The sequence below is a fragment of the Monodon monoceros genome, unplaced genomic scaffold, assembly GCF_005190385.1.
Source record: "Monodon monoceros isolate NGI ecotype Baffin Bay Population unplaced genomic scaffold, NGI_Narwhal_1 Super_Scaffold_15, whole genome shotgun sequence".
NCBI classification, from domain to species: domain Eukaryota; kingdom Metazoa; phylum Chordata; class Mammalia; order Artiodactyla; family Monodontidae; genus Monodon; species Monodon monoceros.
Genome location: NW_021703771.1, coordinates 45,261,202 through 45,278,874, shown reverse-complemented (window position 1 = coordinate 45,278,874; position 17,673 = coordinate 45,261,202). Strand labels below are relative to the sequence as shown.

The 17,673-nt window shown below is 39.3% G+C and overlaps 1 protein-coding gene across 6 annotated transcripts in view; it reads right to left on the bottom strand.

Moving 5' to 3' along the window:
- Positions 1 to 17,673, bottom strand: part of DSE (dermatan sulfate epimerase) — a 135,275-nt gene that overhangs the window by 107,149 nt on the left and 10,453 nt on the right. For all 6 annotated transcript variants that reach the window (XR_003793692.1, XR_003793693.1, XM_029223724.1 and 3 more), the window contains exon 3: positions 879 to 1,010. The gene's annotated coding sequence lies outside the window, so the exon portion shown is untranslated. The remainder of the gene's footprint in view (positions 1 to 878; positions 1,011 to 17,673) is intronic.

The window sequence follows — 17,673 nt, the reverse complement described above, 5'->3', positions numbered from 1 at the left end:
GCTAATAGATTACTCTTTGTGTTGTGCTGGGTAACTAGGTAACTGAGGAAAACAGCGTCTGTTTTGGAGAAGATGGCACTATACCAGCTGAAGATACCTTTCCCTAACTTTTCCCTGTTCCTTCCTCTTCTTACTATCTGCACTGTAAACCCCTTTAGAATCCACCAATCCATTTTCCCTGGAGTGATAAAGGCCTACGTAGAAGGCCTGCATATTTGAAGATCATATAAATGACCTCCAACATGAGTCTCAAGGCTACAGTTTAGTAAATGTGAACCGTCATGAAAATCTAACTCCCTGACTGTCATCATTTTGAAGAGTCTACTTAGGGTTTTATTTCTATTTGGCCTTTCCCTTTTTCCACTGGAGTGGATTTAGGAAAATATATTTATTTTCTCACCTGTCTAGTAATTTTCTGCTTCATTTTGCTCTTACACCCTATTTCCCCCATTTAGATTTAGATATATTTTACTTTTCTTTCCATGAAGTCTCCATCCTAATTCATGCCCCATGCTCAGCAGTATTTTAGGGAGAACCCAATATCTACATTTGACAAATGAAGGGAGAATGTAACAGTTTCCTTGGCCAAGCAAGAGAGACAGAGTATGACTGTAGTGAGTCAGGATTTGGCCACCTCAGCAGCAGCCGAAAGACAGCTAGACTGCCATGGCACTAGAGGAAAGTACACGGCAGAGAGTGGGACAGATGGTCAAACAGTGTTATGTTGTCACCATTTAAATATTATCAACAAGATCTAAAGAAGTAAGAAGATCACAATAACTTCCAAAAGATTTCATCACATTGGCACAAGCAGCTCCTAAGATATTTCAAACATCAAAAGTTTTTCTTTCACAGAAAGAGTTGAAGAGAACCCTTACCTCAGATTTTCCTTTCTTCTGTGTAGGCTCTTGCTTCTCAGGCTTCTGCTTTTGTGTCCTCTGAGCTCCTTCAGGATGAGGACTCTCTCCCAGTTACTATAGTGATGGGCCAGGAAAATATCTGAATGCATGCTGTAAGTCAGACAACAAATAATAAATGGGTTGGCATTTGACAAGGCAGAACTATAAAAACAGAGAGTAGTGGTCTTTACTGCAAGGCAGAGGAAAATTACATAACACGCATCAGAGCATCACACTGTGACAAAACAGAAGTCGTATAAACATCTTAACTTTTTTTTTTGCGGTACGCGAGCCTCTCACTATTGTGGCCTCTCCCACTGCGGAGCACAGGCTCCGGACGCGCAGGCTCAGCGGCCATGGCTCACAGGCCCAGCCGCTCCGTGGCATGTGGGATCTTCCTGGACTGGGGCACGAACCCGTGTCCCCTGCATCGGCAGGCGGACTCTCAACCACTGCTCCATCAGGGAAGCCCTAAACATCTGAACTTTCAGGAGCCCATCTATCTCCCCCAGTTGCAACACAGTGCATTAGGTTTTATCAAAAATGATGAAAGGGGTAAGGAATTTGATGGAGCGTCAGAGACAGTACCCAGAAGAAGTCATGATTAAACTGAGATGTGAAGGTGGAGTAAGATTTAGCTACTCTATGAAAAGGTAGGGACTGACTATCAAGTGCAAAGGCCAGTGAACGGGAGAGAAGGACATTTTCAAGAAGCTAGGAGTTTACCAACATGTCTGGAGTGAAGAAGGTGAAGGGGAAAGAATCAAAAGAGGTTGAGAAGGTAAGTGAATCAGGCAGAGCCTTACAGGCCATGTTCAAGGTACTGCATATGCTCTAAGGGCCACAAGAAGGCATTGTAGGATTTTAAGTAAGACCAAGATATGATCAGATTTACATTTCACATTCCCCATTTTCCCTCTCCGTTTTCTGTCACGGGCTTTTACCCTAATAATTTCTTGCACATTTAATCCTAAATTGGCATCCACTTTTTGTATAATTTATACTAACATAAACTAACAGAATTTTTAGAAGTAAATGAGTTAAGATATCTGCACAGTACTTTTTTTCTTAAGAAGCTCAATCAATTTCACAGGCACTTTTAAACACATTGGTTACTGTAATTAGTTTCAGGAAGTCACCTACAGCACAATCAAATACCAGTCTTCCTGGGCTGGATGTTATTTCAGGTCATTCAGCTCTATATTTGATTGCACTGTTGTGGTAAAGATTATCTGATAAATTGAAGGGATAATGCTTCACCAAAAAGTACTTTTCAAAAATTCTGTTTATCTAGTAGAGCATGGATCATTAACTGAAAACTGTGTAAAAAACAATTTCTTAAGTCCAGCCCCAGGGGAGGGTTGCTGTCCATTTATTGTTAGACACAGATATCTGAAATGGAAGTACAATCTTGAAAATTATGAATCACTATTTTGATAAAAACAATGATAACATTTTCTATCAGAACTTTCCTTATCACTGTTACCTTCTTACTGGGATATTAGAGTAGTAATTTCATTCCTTTGCTGGTGCAAGATTATTGAATTCCTTGTAGACAAGACATAGTATATTCTATATAATAGGGTATTTAGGCAGATGGTTAAATCACTAATGGTTACACCACTGATTTTAAATCACGTAGATCATTATATGTTAATGATCAGCCTATAGAAAGTCTCTAGTTATGAGTCACAGGCCAATCTGATGTAACATTTAGGACCAGTTGGAAAGTCTTTGTAGAAAGATCCATGATCTCAACCATGAACCCAACCATGAGCCAGATAATGAACCTAACTCAGAAGCAGGCTTTGGTCCTACTGTCTCCCATTTGACCTTCTATTTTCCAGACTCAGTCTGAACTACTTTCAGAATAAATTTCAAAGATTTATAAAATTTAGAGATTATTGATATAAACTTTAAGCATTGAGTCTCAACTTTAGATGTAATTCAGTGCACTTGAAATTTTCAGACAGAATGTAGTGACTCCAAACCCACTAAAGGAGAATCAGAGTGTTTAATGGGGGATAGTGGCATCAGTATTTTTTAAAGCACCAGATATAATTCTGATGTGAAACCAGCATTATGAGACATGGCTTTGGAAGCTATCAGTTACCTAATTTTATGCAGTATAACATAGTGCTTTAGAGTATGGGTTCTGGCGATAAACAGCCTGGGATCAATTCCTCAGTCCCTTTTACTAGCTTCATGAGCATCAGTAAATTACTTAATGTCTCTGTACCTCATTTATTCAATATCCAGTGTATATTTGTTGAGTGCCAGGCTCTGTTCTAGAGGTACCAGTGAACAAAACAGATGGAATCCCTGCCCTGTGATGTTTACATTCTAGAGCAAGGACACTTTGGTGGGGGAGGGGGATTGAGAGAGTATGTGAAGATTAAACAGATCTTATATGTGAGGTGCTTGGAACCATGCCAGGCACAAAATGTTCAACAAATGCTATCTGCCATTTCCTTATTTTACCAATGAGGAAACTGATATCCAGAGAGGGGGAGGAATCTGCCCAAGTAACTAAGAGAGGAGAAGACAGGAGGCAAATCAGGCTCCAGGCTACCCTCACGTCACCTCCCTCAGCTCACTCCTAGAAGAATTTCAGTCTGGGGCTGCAAGACAGATGCTAAAACAATGGTGCCAGGACCTGCCTCTTGACACAGATTCCTGTACCTGAACGGAGCTCTTGCTGGTGCCATATATCAGAAGCAAATATTGCTAAATGCAACTTTTATTTGGCATCCCTGAGGACGTGGAAGGTAAAGGGCTAAAAGAACTCATCTTGTTTGTAGCACCAGCCAATTCTTTAAGAATCCTTATAACAGTCACTGAGGGGCTATCTACTGTTCTCCATTTATATTATGAATCAGTAAAGAATGACTAAGGAAAAATGTAAAAGGAAACTACAAAATGTATTTTTGATACCATTTAATATAAAACAATAATTATTAAAATCTCCCTCAAATAAAATGGTAATATCTTGTGAATAAAGCAAATCTGATGATTTCCCCTAATATATTTAAGCCAGAGCATTACTTTAAAGCATTTAAGAGTCAAATGGAACTTAAGAAGCTTACAGGAGACCAGAAGGAAAGCAATAATTGAAGAGGAGAAAATGTATTATTGGAATAACTTATCTGAGTCAAACTCTTATGAGACGTCCAAACATTTCTTCTAACCCTTTATTAGAATGACTAATATTTGTTTGCATTACAAGACAACTATAAAGATTAAAATCCATATGATGTGACTAAGCTCAAACTTGCTCCCATGACCCTCAAGTCTTAAAAAAAAAAAGAATTCAAAATTAATTAAGAATTAAATTTGAAGTTGAGTAAAGTAAGGAGGGGCAATCAATTTAAACATGTTGCAATTCATACTAGAATCTATTTGAAAAACCTAATTTGTTCTGTCTTATGATAACACAGCAAAATTTTCTTTTACCCTTATTATGAAAGCACATGAACTGGAAAAGAAAAAGACAAAATAGCAAATCTTGTTTTAGTATAAGAGATTACGTTGACAGAAAAAAATGGGGAAAAGGAAATCATCAAGGCAGTACCTGAGAGCCTTGAAAACAAAGATAAGTAAAGCGAAACTTGATATAAACCGTGAGAAAATTGCTCTGTACCTAGAAGGGTTTATGTATATGTATCATTAATTTCTCTATGAATTTTATCTCTAATTCAGGATATGAGTTAGCAAAGTTATTGGGATAGTAAGTCCTAAATCTGTTATTATAGTCAAGAGAGTAGGTATAATAAATGACCAGATGACAGGCATGTTCATGAACTTAAAGCCAAAAAGTTAGAGTCTGTGCTTTTTAAGAAAGCAATAACTAAATCATTTGATCGACTATACACAGAAATTAATGCTTCAACTAAGAGAAAAGGAAAAGAAAGCCTATTGAAGCTTGAGCTTTTCAACTAGAAAATGAAAACAGAAGGTCTATGTCTGAATCTGGTGGTTATTCACTCTTTGTGGCTTGAATTACTCCAACTCTGCTTGCAATTAATTTATAAAGGATTTATGTGCAAAGAGCAGTTAAAGACGCTCACACATTTATGGGTGTTATGTAAGCAATCATTATTGCTAACCAACAAAAAGATATAGGGAGAGCTCTAATCAAATTCACCAAGTGCTGCATAAACCCATTTAGAAAGCAGTGTGATGATTTACTATGGTTTGGCTTCATTTAAAAATTGGGTTGTAAAAGTACAAACTATATATTATTTTTCCAGGGCTGCCATACAAAGTACCATAAACTGGGTGGCTTAATACAATAAAAATGTATTGTCTCACAATTCTGGAGGCTAGAAGTTCAAAATCAAAGTGTTGGCAGGACTATGCTCCCTCCAAGCCTCCAGGGAGGATCCATTCTTTGCCTCTTCCAGCTTCTGGTAGCCCCAGATGTTCCTTGGCAGATAACTCCAATCTCTGCCTCTGTCTTCACAGGGCTGTCTCTTTATAAGGACATGAATCATACTGGTTTAGGGGCCTACCCTACCTCAGTATGACCTCATCTTAACTAATTACATCTGCAACATTCCACCTCCTAATAAAGTCACATTTGGAGGTACTAGGGGTTAGGACATGAACATATTTTTTTAACACAATTCAATCCATAATAATCTGTAACTGCTGTTTGGCATACATATTCTGTCTACAGAAAAGAAAAAAAACGGTTAATGTATATAAACCAGAAAAACATAAGAGAGTAAGTTTCTCCATTACTGGCTTTAAAGATTTATAGATTGATGTTCCAGTTCCTATTTCCAGAGTAAACCATATTACAGATGGCAATAGGTTTCTCCTCTTAGAGTCTCCCTCCTATACCTGGATTACCCCCGGCCCCCCACCAACCATTCCTTACTCCTTCAATGCTTTCCTGAAATGCTCCTTCCTCTTCACCATCAGATCCTTTCTGTCCTTTAAGGACCAGCTATGTCATCCTTCAGGAAGGCTGCTCTGACCAGTGACTGTGCCCATAGTGACTTATGTTCCTCCAAACCCTTACAGTGTTTATGCCCGAATTATTGAACTGGTTACCATCTTACTGATATTTTTCAAAATGTATTTATGTAGTTAAAACAAAAATGTAATACATTACATACTCCAAAGCTGAAAAAGTAAAAGAAAAAAAAGTCCTCTCATCCCTGAACCCCACATTCCCTGGACCTCCACACATCACCTAGCTCTCAGCTCAGTCATCTCTTCTGCAAAATCAAAACTTGGACTAGATGATCTCTAAGGTCCTTTTCAGACTGAAAGCACTAAGGTCCTAACACAGAAGATTTTAAGAATGAGGGGTAGCACATTGTGGTGGTTGATATACTCTAGAATCAAACAGAAACTGACTTAGAAACTCAGTTCTACCTTTTTCTATCTCATTTCTTGTTTCTAACTTCTGCCAGCCACTGTTCTAGGCCCTGACAATGCAGCAGCAAATAAGACTGTCAAGGTCCCTGCCCTCGTGATTACACTCCTGTAGGAGAGACAAACAATTTAAAAAAATACATAAATGTATGAGTAAATAATACGATTTTGGATGATGATAATTACCATGCAGAAAAGTAAAGTAAGGCAAGAGATTAATGAATGAGGGGGTGTAAAAGATATTTTAAATAGTTTGTTGGGGTACATTCTCTGGGAAGTGCTATTTGACAGAGAGTGAAAAGGTCTGGAGAAGTGCATTTCAGAGAGAAGCAGCAGCATGAGTAAAGGCCCAGAGACAGGAAGGCAGATGGTCAGAGCACAGGTCTGCTACTTACTCTTTTCATTTTATTTTAGAGATAGGTCATTGCGATCTTTTTCATTCTTTTATACAGGTGGCTTTTTTTTTCTATTGTATGCATGTTCCATGATGTTTTTAATAGTCCTCTATTGATAGGCATTTGGGTTGTTGCCAATCTTTTGTTGTTACAAGCAAAAAATTACAAACATGAAATTGTCAGCACAGCCTGCTGGAATGGAACAGACTCTGAGCTGGAAACAAAGCTCTGTCTTTCTCTCTTTTCTTGTCTCTCTCTTTATTTTGACTGTATTTCACTGACTGTTTTAGGCACTAGGAATATAGCAGTGAGCTAGATGTCCAGGTCCCTGCCTCAGGATACTTATATCCTGATGGGAGAGAGAGACATTATGAAAATGAACATACATGTAAAAAAGATATGGTTTGGATTGTGACAAATGATGTAAAGAAAATAAAGCAGGACAAGGGAACAGTAAATGGCAAGGTTGTGGGTTCTCTTCCAGATATATTGGTCAGGACAGACTTTGAGAAGGTGGTATTTGAGTAAGACCTGAATAATGTGAAGGGCCAGACATTCAAAAGCCTAAGGAAGAGCATTCCAGACGGAAGGAGCAGCACATGTAAAGGCCTGAGGCAGGAAAGGGCTTGGCACACTGGGGGAACAGCCAGAAGACACAGTGGTTGGGAGCACACCCAGCCAGATGGAGGGAAACTGGAGCGGAGGCTGGAGGCACAGGCAGGGTGGGGCACAAAGGCCCTGTGGCCATAGGGGACACTTGGACTTGTTCTAAGTGTAACGGGAAGCCATGGGGAGAGCCACTGTAAAAAAGAATCACACGTTCTGATTCATGTTTTGGAAAGCTCACTCTGGCTGTGTGTGGAAAGGAAACTATGAAGGGGATGAGTAGAACCAGGATACGCGTCTTGCTGAAGTCCAGGCAAGAGTTGATGGTGGTGTATCTTTATCTATCTATCTATCTAACTATCTATCATCTATCTATCTATCTTATCTACATCTATAAATAGAGTGGGTTTGATAAATATGGTGAGAAGTGTACACATTTAGGACAAAAAAAAGCTGTTGGTGGACTGAATGCCAGTAATAAAAAAAAAGAGGGAAATAAAGGATGACTCCCAGGTTTTTTGTTGTGAACAACTGGGTGAATGGACTGAGATCAGGAAAACTGGGGTAGGAGCACAGCTGCAGGACACGGGTGGGAATACCAAAAAGAATATAGTTTAGAGTTAGAAACCTATTAGGCATACAGATGAAGATTTTGGGGAATGGCTGGATATAAGAAGAGGACCTCGACAGTGGTGATCATTTCGTCATGGATAGAATGAGTACCCATAGGGAAAGGAAACAGTGAGGTAGAAAAGTAATTTGAGACCAGATTATAGGAAGTCCTGAGCATGATGCTGAGGAGCTTAAAATTTCTTTACATGGGCAGCGGGAAGCTGATGAAATTGTGTGTGTGTGTATGTGTGTGTTATCAATAAAGTTTGGTGTTTGGATAAAAGTAATACACGTTTAATATTTAAAAATTGAATTTTTATAAGTTTTTAGGATGAAATAATATCAAACTTAGAGAAAGCAAGAATAGTACAAAGAACTCCTGTATACCTTTTACCCTGATTTACCAATTATTACTATTTGCCACATTTGCTTTATTTTTCTCTTTTCTTTCTCTGTATAACATATATATTATTTATATAGACATACAGAAACAGACATATAGATATGCATGTGTATGTATACACACGTACACATTTATATATACTCACATGTATATACACACATTTTTTTTTCTGAACTAATTGAGAGTAGTTAATCCTTTTACCCCTTAATAGTTCAGTGTGTATTTTCCAAGAATAAAGGCATTCTCTTTTATTACCGAATTACAATCTTCAAATTCAGGAAATTTTAATCCATGTAATTCCAGTTTTGTAAATTGTCCTAATAATGACCTTTATAATATGACAATTTTTATCTTGTAGAACCAAATCCAGGACCATGAATTGTGTTTCATTTTCTTGTCTCTTTCATGTCCTTTAATCTGCAAAGTTCTTCAGCCTTTATTTTTCACAACATTGACATTTTTAAACAATATGTTAAAAATACTTTATTATTGAAAAGTCACTAAGGTCAATGAGAAGGAGGTGGATGGGTAAGAGACAGCATAAAATAAGGGGCAGAGAGGAGACCTGGAAACAGCTTGAGGTGATGAAGGCTTAGTGAGATGGGAGAGAAGGGGGCCCACATGGGAAATTCAACAGCATTTAGAGCCCATTATGTGTGAAAAGTAAATAAATGAAAGTTTGATTTTAGCTTGGGCCATTCAATGGATGGTGACAAGGATTATAAGTAATAGATTTTGTCCTTTGTTTGATTCTAGGTTGAAGGAGGATAACCAGTTTTGCTTTTGAGTGCTAAGTAGATCTATGTATTATGCAGTTGGAAATAAGACACAGAGCTCAGGTGAGATGTCTAGGATGGAGAAGAATTACCTAAAGAATAAACCTAAATAGTCTATCTTCTGCTTAGCTTCCCATCTCCCAACTGAGCCCTGTACACAGCAGATACTTAGTACGGATTGTAGACTGACAACCATCTCATAGTAGCTTAAGGGAAAGGGAAGGGGTGGCCAAGTTTTCTTCCAGGCAGATGAGGGCTGGGAGGACTCTGGGGATTTCCCTGCAGAAATGAGGAAGCCCTGAGCAGATCAGGTCGGCTCCTCCCCTGCTGCTGAGAATCAAACAGGAATTAACAGGGTGCCAGAGGAACGAAGCTTTGTACCAGGTTCACGATTCCCCATCCAGAATTTCCAAATCCAAAAAACTCTGAAGATGTTTTTGTATCTCATTTGGCAGCAAAACTTGACCTGAAGTGATCCTGAGGCTCTTGATAGTGTTTATTTATCCCACTAACTGTGAATATTCATACATTTGCCCACATGCCTATTAATGTATTTGATAATTAAGAAGTGCTGCCTCAGAACTCACTGTGTAGTACTCAATTCATGGTATATCCGCCCTATATACCTCCTTTCTAAAAACCGAAAAACTCTGAATATCAAACTTATGGGACTGTAAAGGTTTCAGATGAGGAAATGTGGAAGTGTATTTAAAAAGTAGGGGTAAATACTTTGCAACCTAGACTGACACCTTTAAATGAACATTCCACCCATGAATATGTGAGTGAAGCTCACAGAAGACTCCCCAGGCTTTGGCACAATTACATCTGGAACTACTGAGAGGACCTTGGTTTCCCCTGTTTTGACTCACTTCTCCTCACTTCAGCATCTTTGGCTCTTTGCTTGACTTTATCCCTTAGCAACCATTACAGGCCTGGCTCACCATTTAATCCAAAGCCCTCACTCTTCTTCAGGATATGGTTTTGGCTATTTGATCTCTGGCCCTCCTGAATTGTAACTGCCTCTAAAAAAAGGGGCTTAGACTTCCCTGGTGGTGCAGTGGTTAAGAATCCGCCTGCCAATGCAGGGGACATGAGTTCAATCCCTGGTCCGGGAAGATCCCACATGCCACAGAGCAACTAAGCTCGTGCGCCACAACTACTGAGCCTGTGCTCTACAGCCCGCAAGCCACAACTACTGTGCCACAACTACTGAAGCCTGTGTGCCTAGAGCCCGGGCTCTGCAACAAGAGAAGCCACCGCAATGAGAAGCCCATGCACTGCAACGAAGAGTAGCCCCCGCTCGACACAGCTAAAGAAAGCCCACGCACAGCAACGAAGACCCAATGCAGCCAAAGATAAATAAATAAAATAAATAAATTTATTTTTTTAATAAAAGGGGGCTTATCAGCCCCTCTCTGCATCAGCCCTCCTCCACCCTCACTGTTCTAAGCCTTATAGGACCCATCACGTACACCTGTCTCCTACTGTCCTGTCCCTCACATTGGGGGGTTGGGAGGGAGTGTGCAAAAAAGAATCAGACCATCCAGCTGGTCATTTGTTGGCTCATCATTTATTCATTCATTCAAGAAATATATATTGAATGTCTACAGTGTGCCAGATGCTGTGCTAGGTTCTTAAAGTTTGGCAATTAACAGACATATTTGATGTCATCATTGCATTTACAATCTTCCAAGGGAAACATATTAAATAAATAATTAACTACAATTGTTAAGTGCTACAAATGGGTATGCAGAGTGCAGTGAGGGTGTATAAGGAGGGGGAGGGCCCGACTTGGTGTAGAGGCTCAAGGAAGTCTTCCCTTCCTCACAAGAGGAAGACTTGTGAGTTGAGATGAGAGGGTGAGTAGGAGGTAGCCGGGTGAAAAGGGTGAGGAAGGCAGAGAGGATGGGATAGAGAGAATTCCAGGCAAAGCAAACTGCATAAAAAGGACCCAAGGCAGGAAGGAACTTTGCCTAAACGTGCAAGTGAAAGCCTTCACTGTAGCTAGAAGGGAGAGAGAGAGGGCCAGCAGTGAGGTCTTTATCCTAAGAGATAATCAGCCATTGGGCAGGTGTGGAGGCCGGGGGCGGGGGGGGGGGGTGTTGGTTAACTAGGGATGTGAACTAATCAGCTACTACTTATCAGGTCTCTCTGGTTGTGAAGTGGAGAAGAGACTGGAAAATCAAGGTTGAATGTATGAAGAACAGAATAATATAGTTCTTCCCTCTTGGGACACATAGACATTTAATAGAAGAGGTAACACAGAAACATATTGAATGAGCATGACCCTGAGCAGGACTTGACCTCCCTGCTCCTGAAACGGTGAGTTACACGGTCTAGCTCCACATGGCTAAGGCCAGGGATTTCAGGAAGGCCTGGCCATGTCCAGGGAAGAAGCGGAACAAGACTCCCTCTCCAGGTGGGTCCTCAGGACTGCCTTTGACCTCCAAGGGAGAAGCCTGCCCCAGAACAGTTTGTCTGCTGTCTCTCTCTTTATGCTGGCACTTACGGCCACTCCAAAACCTTCAGCCTGACCACTTCAGTAATCCAACTACCATTCTACAACCAAAGAATGCTCTATCTCTTAGGACCTTGCTCCATATTTTGTATTTGCACAGTATCTGAATAAAAATCATACTTGGGATGATTTCACCTTTAAGTTTGCTGCCCATAATCACTCATCATTTAACCCAAGAAAAGATGGCCATGAAGTTTGCATTAAGAATCATAATCATATGTTATCATATATAAACTACTTGACTCAAATAGAGCAGGATTTACTCGGGCTTACTTCCATATTCCAAGACTTTAATGCTGCCTGTTGGCAATAGGAACACTGCTGGAATTCATTCTTGAACAGAACTTTTTCTGAACTGGAACTCTACACTAAAAAGCAGTGAAGAAAACTTGTTACCATTCATTTACTTTGGACTTAAATTCAAAGGGTGGGAGGAATGGGGGAAGGACAATAGTTCTTTGACACTAGCAAGTTAGTAGAAGGCCAAAAACCTCATTTTTTTTTAGACTTGATAGCCTGAGGCAGAATAGTCAGGAAAACATTCTTGCAAAGTAGATCTTCAGCAGGAAGGGAAAGATAAGATAAATATATGTAATGAAGCATATTAAGCAATTGCAAATGGTGTACCTGGACCCTCTGAATTCTAAAAATTCCCAGCTCTTCACTCATGTGGAATTTGATCAAAAAGTGAAAAAATTATATATTCAGAAGTTAAAGGAACTTGCACATTTGAAGCTGGACTTTTTTGCTTTCATTTTTGCATTTGTATGAAAATAATATTCAAATATGGCATGAAATGAGTACTCTACTATTAAGGAATATTCAGTATTCCCAAAATAGTAACAGCCACTTAAACTACACTACTTGAAACTTGCTATTCAAACGTGACTCTATTACTTTCACTTGTTCTCTAATTGTGACTTGAGGTCCCAAAGGACTACAGCAACCTCTGCAGTAGTTTAGTCTGAATAAAATGTCTTTCTGAAAGATGTGAAGGCGTGTCTACACTTTCTTAATACTGTACACGTCTTCCTAAGAAAAATTTACACTTTTTTTTCTGGGCTAAGATTCAGGAATAACTGCCAAATTAAAAATAAATGGTTTGAACAAAAGCAAATTATTAGCAGACCAGCAGTTTATTAAAATTCCACAACTCGATTTCCATGTGATGTTCCACATTATGCCTGCCCACAGCCAACCACTGCCAAAACACTAGCAATCTCAGAAAACAGCAAAATGTGCTAACTTTCTTTTAGACCATGTTAATTTTACTTTCTCAACTTCAATATTCACAGTATACTATGGAACTTATTTCAACATTAATAACTATTAAAGATATCCACTGAAGGATTACCTTGGACCTCTTAGGTGAGAAAAAAAAGAGTTGTGAATGGTTTTGTTCAAATTTTGGAGATTTTATTCGGTACAAGTTGAATGAGAGGAACCTCCCTCATCTCTCTGTCTCTGTCTCATCTGTGTCTTTATCTCTACCCCTATCCCTATACCTAATCTAGATCTATCTAGATCTATATATTTATGAATTATGTCTTCTCTGCTTATAATGTCTTCTGACTCATTTAGGAAAAAGGAAGCAACCCACTCACATTCTAAAGTAACTTAAATACATGCTGCTGTAGCTGCTGCATTCGCTAAAAGACTTAATAACACCGAAGAAAAACCCCAGGGAAAAATGGTAACATCCCCAAATGATTTTTCCAAAGCATGAATCCAATTATGTCATCCTTACCCTACCAAAAACTCAGAGGTTCTCATCACAGAATAGAATCCAGCTTCCTTACAGCCGTCAAAGCCTTGCATGGTCTGCCTACCCCACCTCTCTGACTTCACCTCCTCAGTAAAGTTAGTTTACTACTCAAGACACCTACTCTTTGTTGATTAGACTTGTCTCAATCTTAGCTCTTTTGTTCCTTCTGTTAATAATGCTTTTCCTACCTTCTCACCATGCAGTTCTAACTCAAAAATCACCTCCACACAAAGGCCTCTTCTTACTACTTTAGCCCTAATCACTTTTTTTTTTTTTTGACTGCATTGGGTCTTCTTTGCTGTGCGTGGGCTTTCTCTAGTTGCGGCGAGCAGGGGTTACTCTTCTTTGTGGTGTGTGGGCTTCTCTTGTTGCGGAGCATGGGCTCCAGATGCGCAGGCTTCAGAAGTCGTGGCGCATAGGGCTTAGTTGCTCCGCGGCATGTGGGATCTTCCCGGACCAGGGATCGAACCTGTATCCCTTGCATTAGCAGGCGGATTCTTAACCACTGCGCCACCAGGGAAGTCCCAGCCTTAATCACTTTTGAACCTGACTTTCTTTAGAGCATTTAACAGTCCCCCCGATTACCTTTTTATATGTTTTTATATTTATTGTCTCTCTCTGCCCACCAGAAAGTAAACTCCTAATAGTCAGGGATTTGGCCTGCCTTATTCAAAGCTATATCCCCAGTACCTAGAACATACTAGAGATTTCAGAAATATTTCTTTACTGAAAAAATGTTTCCAAGATTGATGAGATTGAATGAAAGGGTTTATCTGTCTTATACATTGTAAGTATAACTCTAATATACCTTGTTTATCATTGGTTTACAATAATCATGAAGAGATGGTTTGCTAAGAAAAAGCAAAACTGATTAGATTATGGAAAATTTTTCATCAGTGGAGTCCTAGTTTATGGAATTCCACTTCTAAAGAGGTTTCTAATGATAATGTTCTAGCTATTTTTAGAATGAAAATAAAATGTAACTTCCAATTTTCTTATTCCCCTTAAGTAAATCCATTTGTAGCTTTGAGTTAAAATTGTTCTGTTCCAGGGTTTAGTCATGCATTGAAAAATAACTGAAACTAATGGTATCAAAAAACATACCAATTTCCAGGAGATAAATTACTGTTTTCTGAAAACCTAAAAGCTTTTCTTGTTTAAATATTTAAATTAAGGCAGTTATATTTTATTTTCCATGTGGAGTTTCCTGCCTTCCCTTTCTATACACTGGCTAATTTAGCCATTGAATCACATCTCATCTTATATAAAACCCTGAAATTAAAAAATGTTTGGGATAAAGTCAGCAAATTTTAAACAGGAAAAAATAAATGCATGCTGTCAGAGTTCAATAGGACGCCGATGGCAGAACACAGTACTTCACAGTGAGCCTCAAAGCCCCCCAAATACAGCACAACTCACATTCCAGCCTTCTTCCCTCCCCCTTCTTCCCCCTGCCCATGCCACTGAACTTTGTCTATACTTGCCCATTTCCCATCCTCTCCTCTAACACCTTTCTTCTTCCTTCAAGTCCCAGCTTGTGTCCCCTCTTCTATAAAACTCTTTCCAAACCCCCCAGGCAATCACTAGGTCTTTCCCCTGTGCTCAGCACTCAGACTGTACTTGGTAAAACATGCCTAACATTCACCTTTTCAAACTGCAGTGTAATGTCCTCCATCCCATTGGATAACCTCTCGAGTAGGAACAGTGTCTTTATCCTGGAAGCCTCCACACTTACACTTACTTACTGGGAAGTGCTCAATAAGTAGTTGATATTCAATTCATTTCAGCATACTTCCAGGTTCTGAGAGGGTATGTTCTGCATATATTATTTTATTCTGCATTGGTAGCTGTTAATAAAGATAGGGTGGGAGAAGATTAGGGGAGGGACTTGTTATGCTCCAGTCTCCTCTTTTCCTTATATTCTCCCTCTGGCCTCAAGATGGGGCCAGCGACCACTGAATAGACTCTGGGCTGAGGTTCTGACTTGCTCAACTACCTCTAACACCATGAGTAAGGTATTAGCTCTCAGGTCTTTTCACTGACATCTTACCTCCATTTACAAATACTTCTTCCATCTACTCTCAGTCCTCAAGGACTCTTGTACCCTAAAGCTTTTCAAGTCCCCTATTTAGGGCTTTCCTATTCCTTAACACTTCTATTAATACATTTAGACCCCAAAGTTCAATCTAAGAAGGCTGGTTTAGTTATTTATGTTACTTTAACTAGTGTATAAATACAGGAGCCTTTATATTTTATTATTATTATTTTTTTTTTGCGGTACGCAGGCCTCTCACTGTTGTGGCCTCTCCCGTTGTGGAGCACAGGCTCCGGACGCGCAGGCTCAGCGGCCATGGCTCATGGGCCCAGCCGCTCTGCGGCATGTGGGATCTTCCCGGACTGGGGCACGAACCCATGTCCCCTGCATCGGCAGTCGGACTCTCAACCACTGCGCCACCAGGGAAGCCCAGGAGCCTTTATATTTTAAAAGGAATCGGTTACCTGCAATGAAATTCTAATAAATAATTTTTAACTTGGAAGCTAGCTGTGTTTTTGCTAACTGCAGCATCTCGCTTCTAAGCCTTCCATATAAAATAACTTTTTATAAAAAATAGACATACTTATTAACTATTCACTAATTACTAACTTGCATATTGTGACAGTTAATTTTATGTGTCTTTTGACTGCACTGCTTGACTAAACATTATTTCTGGGTGTTTCTGTGGAGGGTATTTCTGAATGAGATTAATATCTGAATCGATGAACTCAGTGAAATAGATTGCCCTCCCTAATGTGAGTGGGCCTCATGCAATCCATGGAGAGCCTGAATAGAACAAAAGGGAGAGGAAGAAGGAATTCACTCTTTTTCCCAGGCCTCATGCTTGAGCTGGGACATCTCATATTCTTCAGCCCTTGGACTGGGATTTACACCATCCACTCCTCTGGTTCTCAGGCCTTTGGACTCAGACTGAATTAAGCAACTGGATTTCCTGGGTCTCTAGCTTGCAGATGGCAGATTGTGGGACTTCTCAGCTTCCATAATCACGTAAGCCAATTCCCCCAAATAAACATGTCTATAGCTACCTCCTGATGTTTCTGTTTCTCTGGATAACACTGACTAACATAGATATATTTTAAAAGATATACAGTACTTCAAATAAAAATTACTACCAAATAAATCACCAAGGTCACTTCTAGCTCATTGGTTAAAGCAACCAATACTCCATAATACAGAGGTTCATCTCAGCGAATTAAGTTTCTGATTGAGTTCCAGTTGTTTTAAATTACTCTCTAACCTATTATTGGCCTCATCTTCCAAATTTAAGCAAAAAAAAAAAAAAGTCCTTCATTTACCTTGAACTCAGTATCACATTTTGAGCAAGTGTTTTTGCTTCAGCCTTTAAACACCAATCCAAAAAATTATCATAGCAAATATGTTAGTTTATGGTGTTTTCTTCTTTTGAGTGAATACTAAACTCTGTATTTGATCATATAAAGTTAAATTATTTCATCATTTTATGAGAGGGTTTTCTTTAATGTTGTTTGAAAAATATTTTAAATTAAAAGTGCAAATGTTATTCTAATGTCACCACCCCTCTTTAAAATTGCAGGAAGCAAGGAGTTAAAGAACACTTTTCCTTTTCTCATCCCCATTTCCCTGGAGACCACTACTGTTGGCAGCTGGGTACACAACCTTTCCAAATATTTTCCATGTTTATATAGATATATGGGTATCAACTTATATTATTTATTAAAATACAATTATGATATATTTATCTCCAATGTTTTTTGTATCTTTCTAATTTAACATGGATACTTTTCGAAGTCACTGCTTTGGATCCACTTTATTCCTTTAAAGGTTATGTAATATTCAATTATTTGAACATGCCATAATTTATCCAACTTTTCTTCTACTGCCTTTTAGTTTGTTTCCATTTTTGTGTTGAGGGGGGCTGATGCAATGGATTGAATGTTTGTGTCCTCCAAAATTCATATGTTTAAATCCTAACCCCTAAAGTGATGGTGTTAGGAGGTGGGGCTTCTGGAAGGTAATTAGGACATGAAGGTGGAGCTCTCATGAATAGTCTTAGTGCCCTTATAAAAGGGACTCCAGAGAGCTCTTGCCTTCTTTCCATCATATGAAGATACAGTGAGAAGTTGGCAGTCTGCAAATGGGAAGAGGGCTCTTACCAAGCTCAACCATGCTAGCGCCCTGATCTCAGACTTTCAGTCCCTAGCACTATAAGAAATAAATTTCTGTTGTTTACAAGCCACCTAGCCTATAGTACTTTGTTATAGCAGCCTAAATGATTAAGA